This window comes from Ambystoma mexicanum, chromosome 3p (assembly GCF_040938575.1).
Source record: "Ambystoma mexicanum isolate Mex_15411 chromosome 3p, UKY_AmexF1_1, whole genome shotgun sequence".
Lineage (NCBI taxonomy): Eukaryota > Metazoa > Chordata > Amphibia > Caudata > Ambystomatidae > Ambystoma > Ambystoma mexicanum.
This window is the reverse complement of record NC_090925.1, coordinates 1,081,445,866-1,081,465,972: the sequence shown is the minus strand read 5'-3', so window position 1 is coordinate 1,081,465,972 and position 20,107 is coordinate 1,081,445,866. Positions and strand designations below refer to the sequence as shown.

Genomic DNA, 20,107 nt, shown 5'->3' with positions numbered 1-20,107 from the left:
GGTTTGGGAGGGGCCTTGAGGGGGGGGGTGCTGTCATGATCTCTGCTTCCAAAAGATCAGGACTTGCCCGACTCCCTTGGAAGCAGACCCATAACCCCGGTTCCGAGTGCCAGCCAGTCCCAATTGGGACCTTTTGGACCGTGTCCTGGCGCCAGTGGCACCAGGCTCATAAAGATGCCCAGTCCCAGCGCTGGAAGCGCCGGGCTCATAATGCTTGGGTGGACTTACCTGCAGCAGACCATGCTGCTTACTTACCTGCCAGTTGAACCCCTGATCCTCTTCTGTTTGGGACTACTTTTCCTGTTGGGTGGGGCAGGAGCCACTCCCTAGGTTCAGAACACTGGAACTCTTCTGGAAAGCAGGAACTCTTTTCTTACCTAGGCGTGGCTGTGGAAGGAGACACCTAAGCACTACAGGAGGCTATTTATTTAAACCACACCCGATGGATGAATCTTGCTTTGTGTTGTTCTGCATTCTCTGCAGCAGAACGCTCCTCGGTCTTCTGCTTCTGATCCTGGGCCTAAGGGAACAAAGGCTTACCATCCTGGAATCCAGTCTTCAGCAGCACCTGTAAAGACAAAGAAAGAACAGGTTAGCACTACGGTCTTCAGTGGCAGCGCATCTCTTACCTGGTCCATCGGCTGTCACCAACGCCTCGCGCTGCATTCCGGCATCTGAAAGACAAAAGCTTACCAGCTCTTCGCACGCTCCGGAGGCCTTCGGCGCTGCAGCCCGCATCTGAAAGACAAAAGAAGGTGCGTTTAAAGACATTGGGCAACTTTATTACTCATGTGCCATTACTCCTTCCCACGCCGAATCCAGTGGGTATTCCAGCACCCTTCAGCTTCTCTAAAGCTCCGAACTTGTACCTGCAAGATAAAAGGGACAGTTAGTGCGCATCGTGAAGCAGGCTACAAGCGCTTACTTACGTGCTTCCAGGCGCTTCTATTCCTCACGCGGGTTCGATCCTCAACTCTCATCAGCCCGCCATCCGCCATCACCCTGCAAAACAAGAGATGATATTACAAAAGACATTTAAGACATTTGAAGTGCCCAGAACTTACCGTTCGTGCAGTTAACGACGGACAGCAGTCCTCTGAGGTCAAGAGGCCTGCACCCTTATCCAGTGAAGAGACTGGTTACGGCACCCTGCCCCGAGGCAGATGGAGAGCTCGGCGTTCACTTACCTAAGACATCTTACTCTTCGAGTCAGACATACAGTGCACAGATGTCCAGCCCAAAGAGCCAACCGTGTGTTACGCATCGCCTTTGAAGATACGGCATTCACCCAGTCAAGACCGGCGCCTCTGCGGGAATCAGGTGAGCGTTACAGGTGCCCCCAAATGTACAAAGAGACGAGCACAAAGTACAATGCCTATCACAGCCTTAGCCTTGACGGCATACAAGATGTGCGACACCCAGAATTGTCTAACAGTTGATATACGACATGAGCTCAGTGGGGAGAAACGGAGTGAATGGCAGCTGTTGTGTGTTTGTTGATACCACATGCGTCCGGGGCACCCATGGTCCTAGTGCCAATTCTTGAGGCACAACGCCTAGTACATTGTGCGCTATGTAGGCTCCAGGCACACGATGTAAGACTCGAAGTTGTAGACCCAGATCGCCTGAAGTGCAATAACAATCCAAAAAGCAACCAATGCTTAGAGACCCTACCTGGTGATAGAAGGGGCCTCGTGGGGTACGAAGAAGGGGTTCTGGCAAGGGTGAAATTTGCATGTGCACCATTCTGGACTGAACACATTAAACAACGAACCTGGATTGAAGCAATGGAGAAACCAGTAAAAGTGCACGGAGAAGAACAACATATGAACTTTGCTTTTACAGTGCTGGAACAATAGCTGTAGGGACCATTGAACATTGCAATAAAACTTTTCTCATTCCTGACCCCAAGAAAGGCACAGCAGCAGCGATGGATTACTACTGGGTGTGCGGCCAACAAGCCTACTTGCACCTCCCTCCCTCATGGAGGGGCTATCGTTAGCTGGCCATGCAGCACTGGGCCCTGCTTGTAATCCTAGAAATACATTTGCAAGGGGGCCGACGGAGACTCTTGCCCCCACCACCTTCCCAACCCCTGAAGTGGACACAAGAAACCTCTTGCTGGTGGCAGAGTTCCACACTTTTTCCGGAAAAGAAAAGTGCGTAATGCTGTTAGGGAAGAAAAGAGCGCACAATTTATCCAAGGACTCATTAAGCTTGCTCAAGGAAATACCAGATGAATACTGTCTCTTCTCCAAGGCAGCGACTTTCTTTGCCTCGTTGTTACTGCCTGGTGTGCAAGCTGCGGCCAATGCTAAATGGCTGCAAATTGTTTGCTGGGAACTGATCCACCTGGCTAAAGACACTGAGCAAGGGTTCAAGGTCATAAAGGTGGAACTCTGCGTCTTGAGGCTGATGACAATGCAAAACCGCTACTGACTGCCATCAAGGGAGGCATGTGCAATGAAATCGGGGACTCGTGTTGGACATTCGTGCCTCCCGAAGATGCTGAGAATGGCTCACTGTCACACACATTGAAGCTGTGCACAACCTGGGAGTGCGCATGAAGAAATAAGCTGGAATACAAGATGAGGACTGGTTCGATATGACCTTTTCTTGGTCTCCATCCTGGCTGGGGCCGATTGTGAAGATGCTGGTGCCCGTCATCGTCTTTATTTTGGTCATTTGTAGTGAGTGTTCTGCTAAAGCAGTGCCCAGTAGTGCAATGATGATGGTCTCAATTGGGGGGAGGGGCGCCCAAAGCACTTTGCGGTACCACAGAAGTACCCAAACGGACGACCCAATCAAACCACGCATTGTAGAAAAATGACCACCTCCCCCCTAGACCACTGTGGCACCATAATGTTACCCCGCCCCATCACCCCCCACCCCCTCCCTCCAGACCCCGAGAATTCTACATAGCACTGGGTGGATTTAGCAGGGTATGGGTGTTGTATTTATGACATGTACCCCACAGGAATATGCCCAGTCTGAAGCAAGTTTACGAGATGTCTGCAGAGCATGGGTTCCAAAGGACGGGTCACCACCATTCCTGGAAGCTGAAAGGTTTAAGAGGGTGCGAAGTGGGAGGAAAACGTGTATTGGAATTTAGTTGCCAGTGACCCTGCGGGGAGTTGGTTAATATAGGATTAACGAAAGGGGGGGAATGTTGGGAAGGAGAGGGTCCACCCCCAGGTGATTCCGAATTAGATGCTAATAGATCACAGCCTGGGGGTAGGGGGAGCACACGATCACCGTAGAGCATGCATTACAAGTTATATGATAGATGCAGGTGTGAAATGCCATCTTGGCCAGCAGCAGCCACCTTAGAGGTTCGTCCCAAGCGCGGCAGACAGTATTTTGTGCGTTAGTATTGGGCCCCTTACATGAGTTTGAACACCACCTCCACCCTAGCCAGGTCGGAGAGATGTGCAACCTTCTCCGTTGTTCAGAAAGTTACCGGCCCTCACACCCTGGGAAGAATGGGCCCTGCAAAGTCATGAGAAGAAAGCTGCGCGCCTCTTGGCAGCACCATCCCACAGAGCAGATAAACAAGGCCCTCCTGCCCAAACGATCCCCACATGAGAAGTACAGCTTTGCCATACTTTCATCTCATGACCCCCGCATGCCACAGCACCACCCAGACACCGACCATAACCCTCCCCACCCCCCCACCCTCCCCACCCCACCATAAGGCCCCCCCCCAATCCCCTGCCTCGATCGATCAGAAGGCATGGCTATCGCGCCTTCAGGAATGGGTCACGTGTTTTGTGCAGAGCAGGGCTCGAAATTAAGGTTCGATAAGCAGCTCCTGGGTATCCAGCATGAACCAGTGACCAGCAGCTACCACTGGGGAATGAGGCGCTAGTACAGAGCGTTGTGCAAATCTAACTTCAACATAAGATGGAAACACATCATTTTGTTATTTATGGCTCCTTGTGTTTTAAATGTCATAAAGATGTATCTTAATGTTTACTTATAGATTGTCCCAAACACACAGAGTTAAATTCACATAAGTGTGATTGTTCAGCATCAGTTGGCCTGGGGTCCCAAAAGTAGCTCCTGGACAGATGAAGATGGACCAATGGCCTGGCATCCCATAAGGAGCAGGCCCTACATCTATAGGCCTCCCCAATCCGTATTGTAGCTTTGTACATTATATGTGATGTCAGTGACGCTGTTTGTGCTTATAATGTACTGCACATGGAAACGGACCTCAGAACGTTCTGCGGCAGCAGAGTGCTTTTGCTGATGCGTTCCAGTTTCTGTAGAAATAAATACTTGTTATCCTTGAAAGAGTGTCTTGGGCCTTTTTCCATAGCAGGCTGTGTGAGCACGTACAGGGGTGTGCCTTCAAAAGCCTTTTCATTACATATAACCTATACCTTACTACGCATTTATGTATGTACTTTTTGCCTTACTTTCTAAAAACCAACGCCTAGATGCCTTAGGGTTTGGTGCGCTTTACAAGTGTCAAAATAAATAAATACTATAATAGTGTTGTTGCTAAGAGGCATAAACATTAGTATTTCTGGGCACATCATAACTTTTAAAAAACATTTTTGGAATATTGTTAATCCTGGAGACGTGGAAGTAGAGGCAGATAATGTGAATGAAGGCTTTATCACATTTTGTCTACCTGCTCCAAAAATACTAATAGCTATCGTATTGGAGATTTATTGATTGGATTGAAAGTAGTTTTTGAAGTGGAGATGCAAAATCCAGAAACTTTTTATGGTCCGATTTCCTGTTATTTTTGTATGTGGGCCGAATATTGATTTATTTGGTCTTATGCTGGTTTGTGTGCATCCAATTTCTGACTTGCAAAGCTTTTTCTCTGGAGCATTCTTGGTTATTCTTCTCAGTCAGTCATCCTTAAGACTGCTTGATCATTTATTTATCTATTTTGTCATTTTTATAGCGCACCGAACCCAAAGGCATCTGGGCGCTTGTTTGCATAAAGAAAGTGATGCATACATAAAAGTTACTGGGTTAAGATCATAATGGTTCATACAATGTGGGCTGTGGGATCACAGCTAATTTTGCAATTGTTGCCTGTATAGCCAGGTTTTGAGGCCCTTACGGAAGGATCAAAAGGAGGCTTCTGATCTTGGTGATTGCGTAAGGGCATTCCAGTGTTTAGCAGCCACCACTTTGTCTGTCGCTTAAATAGGTGCGAGTGGGTGGTGCGTGTAGGCCTGCCGGGTTGCGGTTTGGAGAATTTCCTTGACTGGTATCTGGGGCGTTGTTAGATCAACATTTGTGAGGCAAGGAGAGAGTTTTGAACACCATGCATTGGTGAACCGGGTGCCAGTGGGCATTCCGTCTAGCAGCAGAGATTTATTTAGTGTTTTTTTTTTTTTTTTTTATTTATTTATTTTTTTAAGGAATGCTTAGAGTGGGTCTTGGCACATTATTTTGAGTGACCTGCATGCAGTTTTTTAATGTTGCGACTATTTGAACCTACAAAGGGTTTTTTTCAGTAATCTATCTTGGATAGAGTGAGGTGCATTTTATTCTGTCTTCTAGTTTGGTGTCCAACAAGGATGCACTAATATGGCAGATCAATAGTACTCGCTATATTCTCTGAGTTGCAAAGCTCGATGGGTGGAGGTCTCTAGAATTGCAGATGATTGTCTAAGAATGATGGTTAACTTGTAATCGCGTAAGATACCCATGGCCATTTTACCCGTTTTACAGTGTGGGCAAGCTCTGTAGCTTTATCACTGCTATTTATTTTTCTTAAGATGCTTTTATATATCTGAGCGCCCAATGTGCAATCGCCTGCTGTTCAGCATAATTTGATTATTCAAAATAAATCTGGTTCATGTTCAGTTAAGCAATTGTGGGACATTCCTTTTATGATTGTGTGGATGGAGAGAGGCTGATTAGATATGCAACATTCTAGGGCTTCAAACCATCAGTTATTTGAAAGGAGAAGTGATTATGCACTATGTTGGTGTGACTAAGGGTGTTCCTCACAGGAGGGAGGTTAAGATGGATATGTGAATTTCTAGTGGAGGGGAGGCAGAATTTGGATTGGTTATGAATAGGCTCAATTTATGAATAGGTTTAAAAAGGTATTTTGATATATATGGTTTAAAGTAGATTGCATTGAATATGATACAATGGCCATTAATGCCTTGTTCAACTCTGAATACAAGGCAGTCACACCCGTGGGTTGCAATGGTTGGTTTGATGCATAAATAGCGACTTTTCATAACGGGGAAACGATTAGGGACTTCAGAAACCATTGTAGCAATTTTTGTTTTATTGCGCTTTCACAGAATGAAAAATAATTGAAGAACGTATATTTTTTTTCAGAGAATAAACAGTCCGTACTATATAGGTAGCACAATTGTTGGTTCTACGCTTGCCAAATGCAAGTTTACTGTCTTGGCTGGCGAGCGTTTGAATTGCACGCTTCCAGAGTAACCAGGCAGATTACAAAGCTGCTGTTCACTGAAGTCTCTGCTTACATTTGGTAGTCTCCCAATTTACCTGTTTTGTGTGTTATTCCTGACATGAAAAAGAAAAAGCAGATGTGTTCACACGTTCATGAGTTCAGAAGACTAGGTTGAATTGGAACAAATTAGTTACTTGGGAAAAAAAAATTCTAAAGTTGGTAAGGTATATTGAAGGGACATTGTAAACAATTTGAAGACTGTGAGGTTTGCACTATAACCAATTAATGGTGACCTCTAAAATGACATGGCATTCATATTTGATGCCCAATATCACAAGGTACACTCCCAATGCAACCCATCCACCTTCTGCTGGCGATTGCGTGTGTGCCATGACAATTTGAGGTGTTCTGTTGGGGGCTGTCTACAACACAGACGATCCTGGGAGCATGCACTGCAGGAGAGCTCTTCATCTCAGTGACGGCATACATGTTAATCCCTGTTGGTTCCAGTTTCCTACATCTGAGCTGCAAGTTTTTTTTTCTGAGCGCAGACTTTCACCTTTCATCTTTGTTGGGAAGACTGGTATTGTGACTGTTACTTAAAGAAAGAACTCAAATGTTTAGGGCTAGGCGATGAGGACCAAAAGTTGTATCTTGATATTTTTGGGTTGAATGACGATATGATTTATGTATCTCGATATTGTTTGTGGATAAATTGCTCGGTGATTAATAGGACATTGATCAAAATAGTGCAAATTCAGGTTCCTCTTCCTGTTTGAGAAAGCGCACAGCTGTGTAAATATTAAAATATCAAAACCTTGTAGTATATGTATATATCTCGATGTTAATGATATTTTCTCATCCTATATAGATTTTGAAAATATATCGATCTATCTCCAAAACTCAATATATAGCACCAAATGCTTATGTTGGAATCTGTGGCGCAGAGTTATAGTTCTAGCTTGACCCAAAAACGTTAACCTTGAAAGGTCAAATGACTATTGTATGCCCCAAAATTGTAAATCTGCTCAATTTGAGGAAAACCTGTATTTTACATTCTAGTGCTTTTAAACAGCCTCTCGGTCACATCCTGGCTTTTGTAATCTGGTCGCAGCCACACCCTCCACACCATATTTCTCTATGTATAACGCCCACCATTTGATATTTGTTTACCACGATAAGGCTAGCATGTGGTGTCCTTGGAGGTAGGTCTGTATTATGCGAAATGCTTATAAAAAATAAATAAAAATCTCAAACCTTGAATTTTAACCAAGTCCTGGCTTTAGTTACTTATTCTGTTGCACCCTTATTCATAGCTAAGATAAAATGATTGTGTTGATTAAATGGGATGGGTTGGAGTGGTCGTTTTTTATTTTTTGGCAAATGGTTAAAGAATATTTTACAATTACTACAAGATCTCTGTGTCACTTCCTATCTTTTTTACAGTTTGGATGTTGATAGTTCACATACTAGAACCTAACATGATTTTGGTACACAAGCAGCAGCTTCTTGCTTACTGAATCGGACCTCTTATTTCGTCAAAAACCATATGATATTAGATGTGTAGCTTCACGTTGAAACACAATATATTTGTATTCAATCACCAGCGTTATCGACAGTCTTGTGGTGCTGCTATGAAAGCAATGTTGGCACTTCACATGCACATTTATTAATGTGCTTTTTGCAAAACAATATCTGTTCCAGGATTATTAGTTTCTTAATGTATATTGTTTTGGAAACACTTGATAGTTGACTGTCACAAGTTCGATGGTGGGATAAAGACAACGCACTCACTTAAAGGTTCAAACAATAACTTTTATTAAACTAACACCAAAAAAAGGCTACTGGTCGCTGGCAACTCTTACTTCTCTTTTCGTGGTTTCTGTTTTCTTGAAGGACACAGTTCATGGATTTTAGGATGGTCTGTATTTTAATTCTGTTTCAGCTCACCATTAATGTACCACCCAGTGTTTCTGTCTCTTACACTTCCAAGATAACTTTCAGTCTTTACCCACAACACAGTTCTCCAGCCTTATTTAGAACTATCGTTCACACTGTTGCCAGTAATCATAGGTACTGTCTGGCTGTTATAAACGATATAGTAGAGTGTCTTCCTTTTGTGCCAGATCTGATGTTTCTGCCTCCAACCAGTCCGAAACTCGTGAGATGGGCTTGCTTTAAGATTCTTACTCGTTTCCCAAAATAAAATGACAGACTTTTTAATCTTCAATCCGACGCTTCTCCCCAACTTGGAGAATTCAATCTTTTCCTTTTTTCCACGTTGGCAGGCATACGTACAATGCCAGCTGCTCTCTGGCGTCTCCGGCTGTAGCGGGCGTGGTTTCAAGCTCCTTCCAGCTGATCGGAGTGCGGCCATTGACTGATGTGCTACACGTCCGTCAGCTGTGTCAGGCTTCGGCGGCAAGGTTTTGTTTACCTTCGAGGCCGTACAGCTGATCAGGCCGCGGCCGTAACGTTATCCTCTGCATTCATTCAACTTCCTCTGCCAGACGAATGGGAAGACGCATCACTGCTTGTACGGCTTCAATGTTTTTCTCAGAGTTTATTTCTCTTTCCATCAACACCGAATCAGCGGGCGCAACGGCGCTTCAGCACACAGTTTAACAACTTTGCTCAACTATCTAAACCTTATGTACTCCAATGGCTCACGGAGTTCAGTTCGCTTCATTCACTGTCATTATTTTAGTACGCCCAATCGAAACGGATGTTATTTTCTTCTTCCGCTGATTCCTGTCAAAATCAAAGCCAGCATTAGAATAAAGCACCTATACCTCAGGATTCAGCTTTTCTATTTGCTGCATAAGCTGTCCATCATTCACCTATCACCACCATCCTGATCTCAGCCCTTAACCCTGTCTATGACGTGATGCCTGGTATTGCAGGATACCCTCTCTGAGCTTTCTTTCATTAACCCTTTCACAATGACATTCTTTTTTTCTGAAAATGAGTTGCACACTTTTCTGAAATTCAAAGATTGGATCAATCTACATTCCTGTGGGGTTAGATTCACAGCAACATATAGTGAAAGCCAAATTCATTTTATTGACTAGCATTTATAAGGTGGCAACTACTTTGCAGACTAGTACGTGTGACAAAACGTCTTAGCCAATGCAACACTTACGTCTGAACATTCATAAAAAGACAATTCAGAGTATTCCATATGGAGAATTGATAAGACTTTGTCATAAATGTATTTCTGGCAATACTTTGTTCCAATATTGCACGTTTACTACGCCTACAAAAATACTGAATGCAAGAAGGGCAAACTTTGTTTGTGTGGATTTCACCTCAATTATGTGTGGGGTGGGTTAGGTTAATGAATTAGGGGTTATCTACTGGTCAGAAGATTTATGTAGGAAATTCTATACGCCAGCACATCCTTGATTAATGCTAATGCTCCTTGCCTCAACGATAAGACTGAGCTTCTCATCTTGGGCTCACACTATCGTCTTAATAAACTAGATCCTGCGTTCAAGTCATTCACCATTGATGGTAATACCATCAAGGTTTCTAATGATACTAAAACGCTAGGCATCTACCTCGACTCCACCCTGTCACTATCTAGACAAACTAATTCTGTAACCTCCGCCTCCACCTGGAAACTTAACACAGCATGCCGACCCTTTCTCTCTACTGCTAATTGCACTATCTTAGCCAGAACACTCATCATGTCTAAGATTGATTATTGCAATGCTCTCTATTTAGGGACGAGCCAACGTAACCTAAATAAACTTCAGGTCACACAGAATAACACCATCAAGGCAGCCCTAAATATTCCAAGAAATCAGCACATCTCTGACACCAGACATTTATGCTGGCTCTCGGTAGCTCAGAGAATCTCCTTGAAAACGCTCGCTCTCACCCATGATTACCTGGCTAATCAGACTCCTGTTTACTTGGCTAGCCGATTCACACCCCTCACCTACTTGGCTAGCCGATTCACACCCCTCACCTCTACCTGACCTCCAAGAACCGCCCAAGCCTACTGCCTCTCTTCCCAGGTTTAAGCTTCAGAAAGTGGGCGGAAGTAGTTTCCCTGTCTTAGCTACCAAACTGTGGAACACTGCTGCCTACCCCACTCAGATCGGAACCTTCCTTCCATTCTCAAGAGTAAAGCCAAACTATCGCTCTCTGCTCTATATCTATATATATTACCTTGCACTGTACATATGCCCTTGCATTGTGATAATATGTACTATGTAATATTTGTCTCTAACTCAAGATATGCGCCCAGATGCCTTTAGGCCAGGCGCGCTATACAAATAAAGAAATACCAATGGTTCCTAAATGTAATTTTGTTTTATTCAAACATCAGAACAGAATTCATGTAATTTTGTTCTGACATGAAGCCCAACCAGATGCCAGTATTGATTTAATGAGTTTCTTGAACATTTGGCAACATCTGAGTATGATGATGGCAATTTAAAAGCAAGACAATTTGAAGTATTTTTATTCCGAAGATTTGAGCTATTAAAAGAATCAGCTTGAACCCAGGAAAATATTTGTTTACCTTCTGTAATACTGGTTGGTTATTTTGAAACATCATAGTTCTCAGGTTGTGTCCTTACTTATTGTAGCAGGGGCGCTCTTCATGAATGAGAGACGCGGCGCTTAGCACTTTCTGCTTGGAACAACAACAATTTGAATCTGCCTGATCAGTCTGCAGGCTTTCTTGGAATGATGATTCTTGTATTCCTGCCTTTTTACCAACATTATTGGGCTACGTTTATTTTCCTTTTGCTGGAACTGCACATTAAAGCAATCTAGGTTGAAATCTATTAATAAAACTGTGAACAAAATTTCACACGGTCATATTATACAGAGTACAAATAATTTCAATAGAATTTAAACAGTTTTGATACTGTCTGGTCTCTTACTTAATCACTGGGTGTGCATGTTCTCTCTGTCCCTGGTGGTCTCCTCGTTCGGCACCTTTGCTCTGTCTCCAGTGTGTGTTTGTCAGACCATCCCAAACTTGAGGAGAACCATCTCCGGTTCCGGAAGCACCTCAAGACCTTCCTCTTTTCTTCTGCCTTCGCTCCCCCGCTGATCTGTTCTCTCTTGGCACTGTGCACCTGGCCACCCTCTGTCCTTTGGGTCCAGGTACCTGCTCACCCTGCCACCCTCCTGCACTGCCTCCGGGCCACCCCTTGCACTGTACCTGTTCCCATACAGCCCCCCCCCTTTTTCTTCCTGCACTTATCAGACCTACCCTGTCTGCTGCCTTAAACCTAGCACATGTAAATTGCTGGCTGCATTACCACTGTTTGTTGCCTTTATTATTTATTTCTTGTTATTTATCTGTTTCTTCTCTGCTTTGCACTTTTCACTTCTCCCCCCCCTCTCCCATGCACTTGCGGGTTCTCAATGTCACTGGGCCTAGTAAGATCGCTGTTTTGTTCTCCCCTGTTCCCCTCCCTTGCCTTGTCACGCTCTGAAACACTTGTGTACGAGCGCAATAGAAATAAAATATCAATCAACATCCAGGAGATGGACTCCAAGTTCCATAGCGGCAAAGCTTTATTGGCCATATGGTTAGTGAGCCTAGTCATCCTGCATTTCTCTAAGGCTAGACTGAGAATTGGATCCCTTCAATGGGCCCTCGGATCCCAATGGTCACACTTCTCAGGCAACATGATGGACCAGTTGAAGGTCCCGACCAGAGTCGTCTTTGATGGTCCAGCAAGGAGAACTTGATGGCAGGGCAACTGGTTTGTCAGCCCGGGCTGCAAGTGACAATTGTGACGAATGCTTTGCTGAAGGTCTGTTGTAAACACCTGAATTAACTCAAGGTGAGCAGACTGTGGGCCCCAGAAGAAGCAAGACTGCACAACAGCCTTGAAGTTGAGTGATCGGACTGGAGCTGATTGCCTTTTTGCTCTCTATACAGGGGAATGCAGTTCTGATCATCACGGACAACATAGTGGCCATGCATTACATAAACAAGAAAATCAGAGTTGCCTCACTACCACTGTGCAGCGAGGCAATGCAACTCTGGTTTTGGGCATTGCAAAGACCAATCTCCTTGTCGGCAATTAATCTGGCTGGGAGAGAGAATGCGATGGCGGACACCCTGAGCAGGCAGGGTTCGGTCTCCCACGAGTCAGAGCTATGCTGAGAAGCCCTTGCAGAGCTCTTCATCCTCTGGGGAACCCCGCAAGTAGATCTTTTTGTATCCAGCTGCAACAGGAAACGCAAGCTGTTCTGCTCCAAGGAATTATCCCCAAAAGGAACACTGGTGAACGCTTTCATAGTAGACTAGAATTTTCAACTGCTATATGCGTTCCCACAGATTTCCGTCATAGTAGTGTATGAGCAGCCTTGTCCTGTTAATATATAATGGAGGTTAGCGTGGTGCTCATAGACCCAGCTGGGGTGTAATCCTCTTACCATTTCAATTTTTTTTGGGCGTTTTATGTTCCTGGGCTGAGTGTATTTTTTATTTTCCTGTTTTGTTGCTACCTAACAGCTTATTGCTACTGATGGTCCTGGGGGTGGTTATGGAGAGACTCACGTAGTGAGGACAGTCCCAGCGTATGCCCTGATCGTACAGCGCCTTGAAGATACCACCAAGAAACACCATGGCTCTCTAAAAATAAATATTTAAGCCCTTTCTAGCAGACTGTGGCGCTAAAACAAATCAACCTACCCTTTTTGTGTGCAGAAACGATTCAGAAACACTATCCCGGTGTCACAACCTTAGCCCCAGACCATGGGATTCGGGCACCATGGCCCCCACCACAGAACTCCAATAAGGCCAAAAAGGCACATCTCAGCCCTTCGCGGATGCCTTGGATGCAATCCTGGCGCCGTTGGTATCAGGCTCACTTGATGAATGTGGATTCCAATGGACAATGGGTGAACATGGCTGCCCCCACAGAAATCATCGGGGAACTGCAACAAGCAGTCTAGCATCTATCTGCCCCAAAGACACCTGGGATACCTGCCGGGTATTTAAACCATGCCCAACCCGAGGCACACCCTTTGCGTTATTCTGCTCTTGCAGCGTGACGCTCACCGGGTCCTGCTCTGCATCCAGGCCTACACGGGCGAGAGACTTAAGAACATCGCCATCCTTACCTGTTCAGCTCCAGTTCCTCCATTCAGTTGGAGCCTTCGGGGATCTCTCCATCATCCTCCTGCTGCATCCCTAGAAAAAGAAGAGGCAAGAATCAACATCGAGTAAGCTACTTCCACAACTCTCCTGGAAGACCTCTGCCATTCCGAACATCATCTTCGGCGTTTGCTACCAGTTTATCGCCGCTTCCAGGAATACTCTGCAACCTGTAAAGAATAACATCACAGGTCAGTCAACTTGCAAGACGCTTCCAGCGCCGCATCTAGGCATCCTTACCTTCTTGAACTCTGCCGTCAGTCTCTGCTCTCTCCATCAGCTCCTGCAAGACAAGGGAAGAAGGTTATAGGAGCATTTGTCATTATCGACACTACTCTAAAAAACATTAAAGACTTACCTGAAAGGTGGAGTCACAGCCGGTCTGGACTCCAGGCTATCGCCAGTGAAGTAACTCAACGGATCAAGCCAACGACGACGCACCCCTGCCCAGTACGGCAGGTCGGAGAATGCAACATTCCAAAAATCAAGGTGAGAGAAGTCCTAAGGGGAAACTGCAGGGGGAACGCCGGGAGGTGGGTCTTTCGAGGGAAGGAGAAGTCGCTAAAATCACCTCCTGTGTTCTAGAATTGATTCCTGGCAGAACGAAACACGGTTAAGGCGCACTGTACCCAGAAGCGTCCCAGACCAGTCGAGAGGCGCCCCTGTGGATGCAAGGTGAGCGTTACACCTCGTTAAGATTGGGACAATCCAGAGTGTTCACCGGACATCATAGAACACAATGTGTTTTACTGTTACAACACACTTTGGAGCACAAACAGAGACCAAGAGTTCACTGGAAGCTCCTGCGTGATCTCACCGACGGGCTTGCACACATGGTGGGACTTCACAAAGGACTAGAGCATGGTCGCTGATTAAGTTTATGGAGACTCTGAAACTGCACAGCTCCCGAGGCGCTGGCAACGGCCTGTGTAGAATCCAAAATGACAGACCCACTAATTAAAGGCTCTGCTAGTCTTCCTAAGCACTTAATGTGCTCAAACGAAGCCAAAGCCAATCACGGAACATAATTACGCCAACACAGTTGCAGACACTACTGGGTGTCAGACCCACTGGGAGGAATTTTACACCTATATAAGAAACCTCCCCCCCCCCCCTAGTTCTCAGTCCAGACATTGTCATTCTGGAAGTTGGTTGGTGCATGTTGGCAATGGTGGAAGACGGTGTAGGCAGGAGTTTTGAGAGGAGGCTAAAGATTAGAGAGGAATAATGTATTGGGAGAAGATGGGGGTGGGGGTGGGAAGAGGCAAGTGGATATATGGAGGAGGTTGGTGGCCAGGGGGAGATGGCTGTAGTAGATGGAGTGGGTGCTCTGAGGCAATGGGCAAGGCGGCCACAAAGAGCAGCCCAATGAGGCTAAGGCATCACCCCCGAGAACGGGGAAGTCTGTCACCGCAGAGAGTGGGGGCTAACACACACACCCTATAGCGAGCTGCTGCAGCCTGTGTGCTGCCCCCACAGAAAGGGTCTACTGTGGCCAGGAAGGGCCCACCTCACCCATTACAGGGTACAACATTGCTGGGAGTTCTGAGCAATTTAGCTCCTGAATAGGGCCTAAAAGAGCCTAGTTAATTTGACACCAACAGCTACCAGGAGCTAATTTTGGGACCCAGAGCCAACTGGAGCATATATTTCGCAATATTTCACGAGACTGGACTTTAGCAGCTAATGTTGATGAGGAACTCCTGGTTGGATGAAAATCTTGACACCCAGGAGCTACTTCAGCTCCTTTTCTTTTAATTACTATTTCATCCTCTGCATTTTACAGCTGTTGCCTCTACAAAAGAGGACAGGGGTTGCTTTTCTGAAGAAATGTGGGGTTGACTTGGTTGTGTTTGCTCTTTATACCATTTGGTTTGATTTCTGGAATGAGTTAGAGAATTGTGTTTCAAATGCATTGTGTCCTCCCACGTATTCCTCATCTTACGATAATTATCCATCCCACGTATTCCTCATCTTATGATAATTATCCTTCCAGCTTTAGCTGCTTCGTAATGTTTATTTATTTTTTTTTTTTTGACAGGGCGAGCTGTGTGCCGTCTTGTCGAGACGATGTCCCTCGAGGGCATCCGTTCGACTGGTTTGACATCATCAGTATAAATAGCGCACGCATCGCCTGTTGCCTTCAGTTCTGTTTTTCCAAGCTAACGCTTCGAAGAATTACGGTGTGCTTCGGTTCTTCGGTGAACTTCGTCGGCTATTTACAAGAAACGAAAATGTCTTCCTCGTCTGCTCCATCAACGCTCAAGACAGGCTTCAAGAAGTGCCAAGACTGCGGATCAAAGATGTCGATCACTGACCCCACCGCATAGGCCTGTGGTGTCTTGGTACCGGTCACCGTACCGCCGACTGTAACTCCGGTCAGGCGATGAACGGAAAGGCTCTGAGGGAGCATAAAGGTAAATTGGTGGTGGGGAGGTTGCCTTCGAAGTCTCATTGGAAGAGCTCAAAAAGAAAGACTGAGTCGAGAGATTTCTCTTTGAAGGAGAAGATCTAAGATTTTCTCAAAAGATTTTCGCGCCTTGAAACACTTGTGTATAGGCGCGTTACAAATGCCATGCCATATAAGAAGTCGATCGCACCATTCTTCGAAGAAGGCCAAGAAAGGCGTCACAAGTCACCTTTGACCTCTAGTGATTCCTTGGCCGAGTGAGTAATCAAATGTCCAACTAAGTTGGACTCCCCAGCAAAATGGGATGCGTTTCGTAACCAAATGCTTAAAATCTTCCCGAATGCGGCCCACCCTCCATCGGATGAACAGAAAGCCCATACCCCTGTCGATCTGCATCAAGAGGGCAAAGGGAAGTTGAAACCATCGAAACCGAGCCATAAACCGGAACAGCATAGAGAAAAAATCTTGATCCAATGAGAAATCTTCGAGGGCTTCGACAAGTCAGGAATCCAGTCCATCGAGGGTTCCTTCCAAAAAGCATAAAAAGTTGTAATTTCCAAAGCCTTCGATAACACCATCGGCGTCAGAGCCGTCGACTTCAGTGTCGAAGTTTACTCCAACAAAACAGATTTAGAAGTCGTCGACGATTTCCTCAAAGTTGTTGAAGCCAACACTAACCCGGAAAAGGTTTTCAAACCCTTTCCAAACAAAGAATTTTTTTTTCAAAAGTCTTTAACCTCTATGAAGAAAATGTACCTTCAGATAACACACCACCGTTTGGGTTACAATGGCACTCCTAATGTGCCAGAGGAATTAATCTCAGAAGAGTCTAGGTTAAAAGACTTGTATGATAATCTTCAATCGGCGAGTGGTTTAGATGCCTCTCCTGTACCAGAATTTGGTAAAGCAGATCCTACTGACCCCGCTGACTCCTCATATAGGAAGCGAAAGAGTTTTTTTTAGGTTGGAGCGGGCCTACTCCTTCTTTTGAGCAGAATGACCCGACGGATATTTTGGATCGGGGTCCCCAAAAAGATCCAGTTTGACCTTTTCACATTGCACTACAAAAAAGGGTCTCAACAAATTGGGAGACACCAGAGACTGCGGCTGCAGTAAATACAATGTTTGCTAAGAAATATAGGCCATCTAGCAGTGACCCAGAGTATTTAACAAAACATCCAACACCAGAAAGTTTGGTTGTTCAAGCTGCTACCTCTACTAAGCAATTGACATATCCCTCCTGATAGGGATGATAAGATAGTGGATGCCTAGGTGAGAAAAATATTTACTGCTGGTAATATGGTGTTAGTCAACTAACGCAACTTGTACCATGTCAAGATTTATGTATACCCTGTGGGACTGCATAGCTGTGGCGGCTCGGCACAACCCGGAAGGTGAAGAAAGAGACGGCTTCCTGGCTATCGTCAAGAATAGTAAGGAGGCAATCGGGGAATGCTTCCAGTCAGGTCTAGATACTGCAGACAGCATCAGCAGATCCATGGCAACTTGCACTGTGTTGCACAGATTTGCGTGGTTGAGGAAGTCCGGTTTTTCACTAAATGTGCAGTCTAGACTCCTCAGTATGCCCTTTGACGGCTCAAGGCTGTTTGGCAAAAAGGCTGATGAGATTGGAGAAGCTGCAGACCTCAAAAGCGGTGGCTAAATCCGGTTAATCATCTTGGAGGGGTGAAAGTCCTTCGATTCTACACCTCAATTGGAAGAGGACAAGCCAGTCAAAAGGTCAGAGAAGATTCCCTCGTGGTGGACGAGAGAGAGGTGCAAAGCTAGCCCAAGCAGCAGCAGTTTTACCCCCAGCCGCGGCTTTAGCCTCCTCAAAACCACTCTGATACTTTGACTCACAAGACCCTGGTCTGGGGCAGACTTACTCGCCATCTGAAAAAATGGCCGGGCATTACTTCAGATGCTTGGGCACTGGAAACTGTAACCCAAAGTTACTGCCTTCCTTTAAAAAAAAGAAAAGCCTTCGGATCATCCACCCAGGAACAACTGTTTCAAAGTTCTGGATCCGCTCCTTGTGCGGGAAATTTTGACCCTGCTAGAGAAAGGTGCTATAGAACCAGTACCTGTGGTGGAAAGGAACAAGGGTTGGTACCTCCATACTTTCTAATTCCCCAAAAGGACGGAGGATTGAGACCCATCTTGGATTTAAACAAGTTCAAGATGGTTACCCTTTCCCAAAAACATTCTCGAGTGAGAATCTTTTTGGCAGCCATGCTCGGAGACAACTGTGATGACGGACGCCTCACTCACGGGGTGGGAAGCCCATGCCAATGAGCTGTTAATCGTTGGTCTCCATCGGAGTCTAAACTACACATCAACCTTTTGGAGCTGAGGGCAATCGGACTAGCGCTGAAGGCCTTTCTGACCTTTGTAAGGGGAAAGAATGTCCTAATAATGACGGACCACACAGTGGCCATGTACCTCCTCAACGAGAGGAGGTGCAGGGTCAGTACCACTGTGCAGAGAAGCAATGCAGCTCTGGCTCTGGGCAATTCAAGAAGGAATCTCTTTATCAGCAGTTCACCTAGCCAGAGAGGAGAACATGGTGGTGGATGCTCTGAGCAGGCAGAGCAGTCTCCCATGAGTCGGGAAGTCATTCTAGAGATCTTCACCCTTTGGGAAACCCTGCATGTGGATCCGCCCATGACCAGTGTCAACCGTAAATGCAAATTATTTTGCTCCAGGGAATTTCCCCCAAGGGAAGCTCTAGGGGATGCGTTTGTCGTGGACTGGGAGTTTCCACTCCTGTACGTGTTTCCTCCAGTCCTCAACTTCCTCATGTGATCAGGAAGTTGAGAAAGTTTGGGAAATCCATGATCCTAATTACTCTGGATTGGGCCAGGAGGACGTTGCATCTCCAATGCATCTTCCACAAAGAGGGGACCTTCTCTCGCGAGAGGAGGGTCGGGGGTCGCCATCCAGAGGTCAAGACTCTCACTCTTCATGCATGGTTTCTGTGAGGTTGAGATACAAGGATTGGGACTTCCTGGATGATGTAATGGAGATCTTGCTTTCGGCCAAGTGGTCAGCAACATAATCTTTGTACTGCTGCCGCTGAAACAAGTTCAGTGGTGCAGGGATACGAATGTGGATTCCTTTCTATGTGACACTTCTATGGTGCTTTCTTTATTGTTACATTTGGCGAATCTGGGGCTCCAGATTGGCGGCTCTATCTATTTTCAACCGCTCTTCAGAGGGAGATTCATAATTTAAAATCCCTATGATTGATTGGTCAATTCCTAAAGTGTTTTAAGAACGTATTTCCACCAGTTCCATTCAAAGTCCATGTTTGGGATCTTAACCTGGTGTTAAATTTTCTACTATTCATTCCTTTTGAACCTATACACTCATGTCCATTATGACGGCTAACCTTGAAAACTGTTTTGCTAATCGCGATAACGTCCACCCGCAGGGTAAGCGAGTTGCAGGCACTTCCTGTAAATCCCCACATATGCTTTTCTATAAAGGCAAGGTTGGTCTCTGGGTGAAACCTTCTTTTCTACCTAAAGTAGTCCCTGACTTCCACTTGCCGCAAAAGATCATTTTGCCAACTTTCTATCCACCACCTCATCCTGGAAAGGAGGTGGAAAGGTTACTTAGGCGGGACCCAAAAAGGGCTCTGTTTTTATATATTAGGAATGGCTACACTTTATCAAAATGAGCAATTATTCGTTGGCTATATAGGCCCTAAATTGGGGTTAGCTGTTACAAAACTGGCTATTGGGGAATGTTACAGTTTAGCGGGCAAAGACCCGCCGGAAGGTTTCAGAGAACTTTCCACAAGGAGCATGGCAAACTCTGCTGCTCTTCTGAGAGGTTTTCCAGTCAGACATTTGTTCAGTGGCCACTTGGTCGTCTGTTCACACGTTTGTGAAACATTACTGCCTGGATTCAATTTGGAAAAGCGGTCCTTCATTCAGTCCATGACCACAGTTAAAACAAAATATAATTCTTATTGCCACCTCCAAAGTATTACTGCTTTGGGAGTCTCTCATAAAATGAGGAATACGTGGGCGGACACAGTCCATTCGAACAACAAGTTACTTACCCCTGTTAACTTTCTTTCGATTGGATGTTCCTCCCACGTATTCCTCATCGCCCCTCCCAGCCTACCCCGCTGTAGAATTTGTGTCTT

The 20,107-nt window shown here is 45.5% G+C and overlaps 1 protein-coding gene across 2 annotated transcripts in view; it reads left to right on the top strand.

Moving 5' to 3' along the window:
- TCERG1 (transcription elongation regulator 1) overlaps positions 1-20,107 on the top strand; it is a 1,289,229-nt gene that overhangs the window by 26,038 nt on the left and 1,243,084 nt on the right. The gene's annotated exons all lie outside the window — the stretch shown is intronic.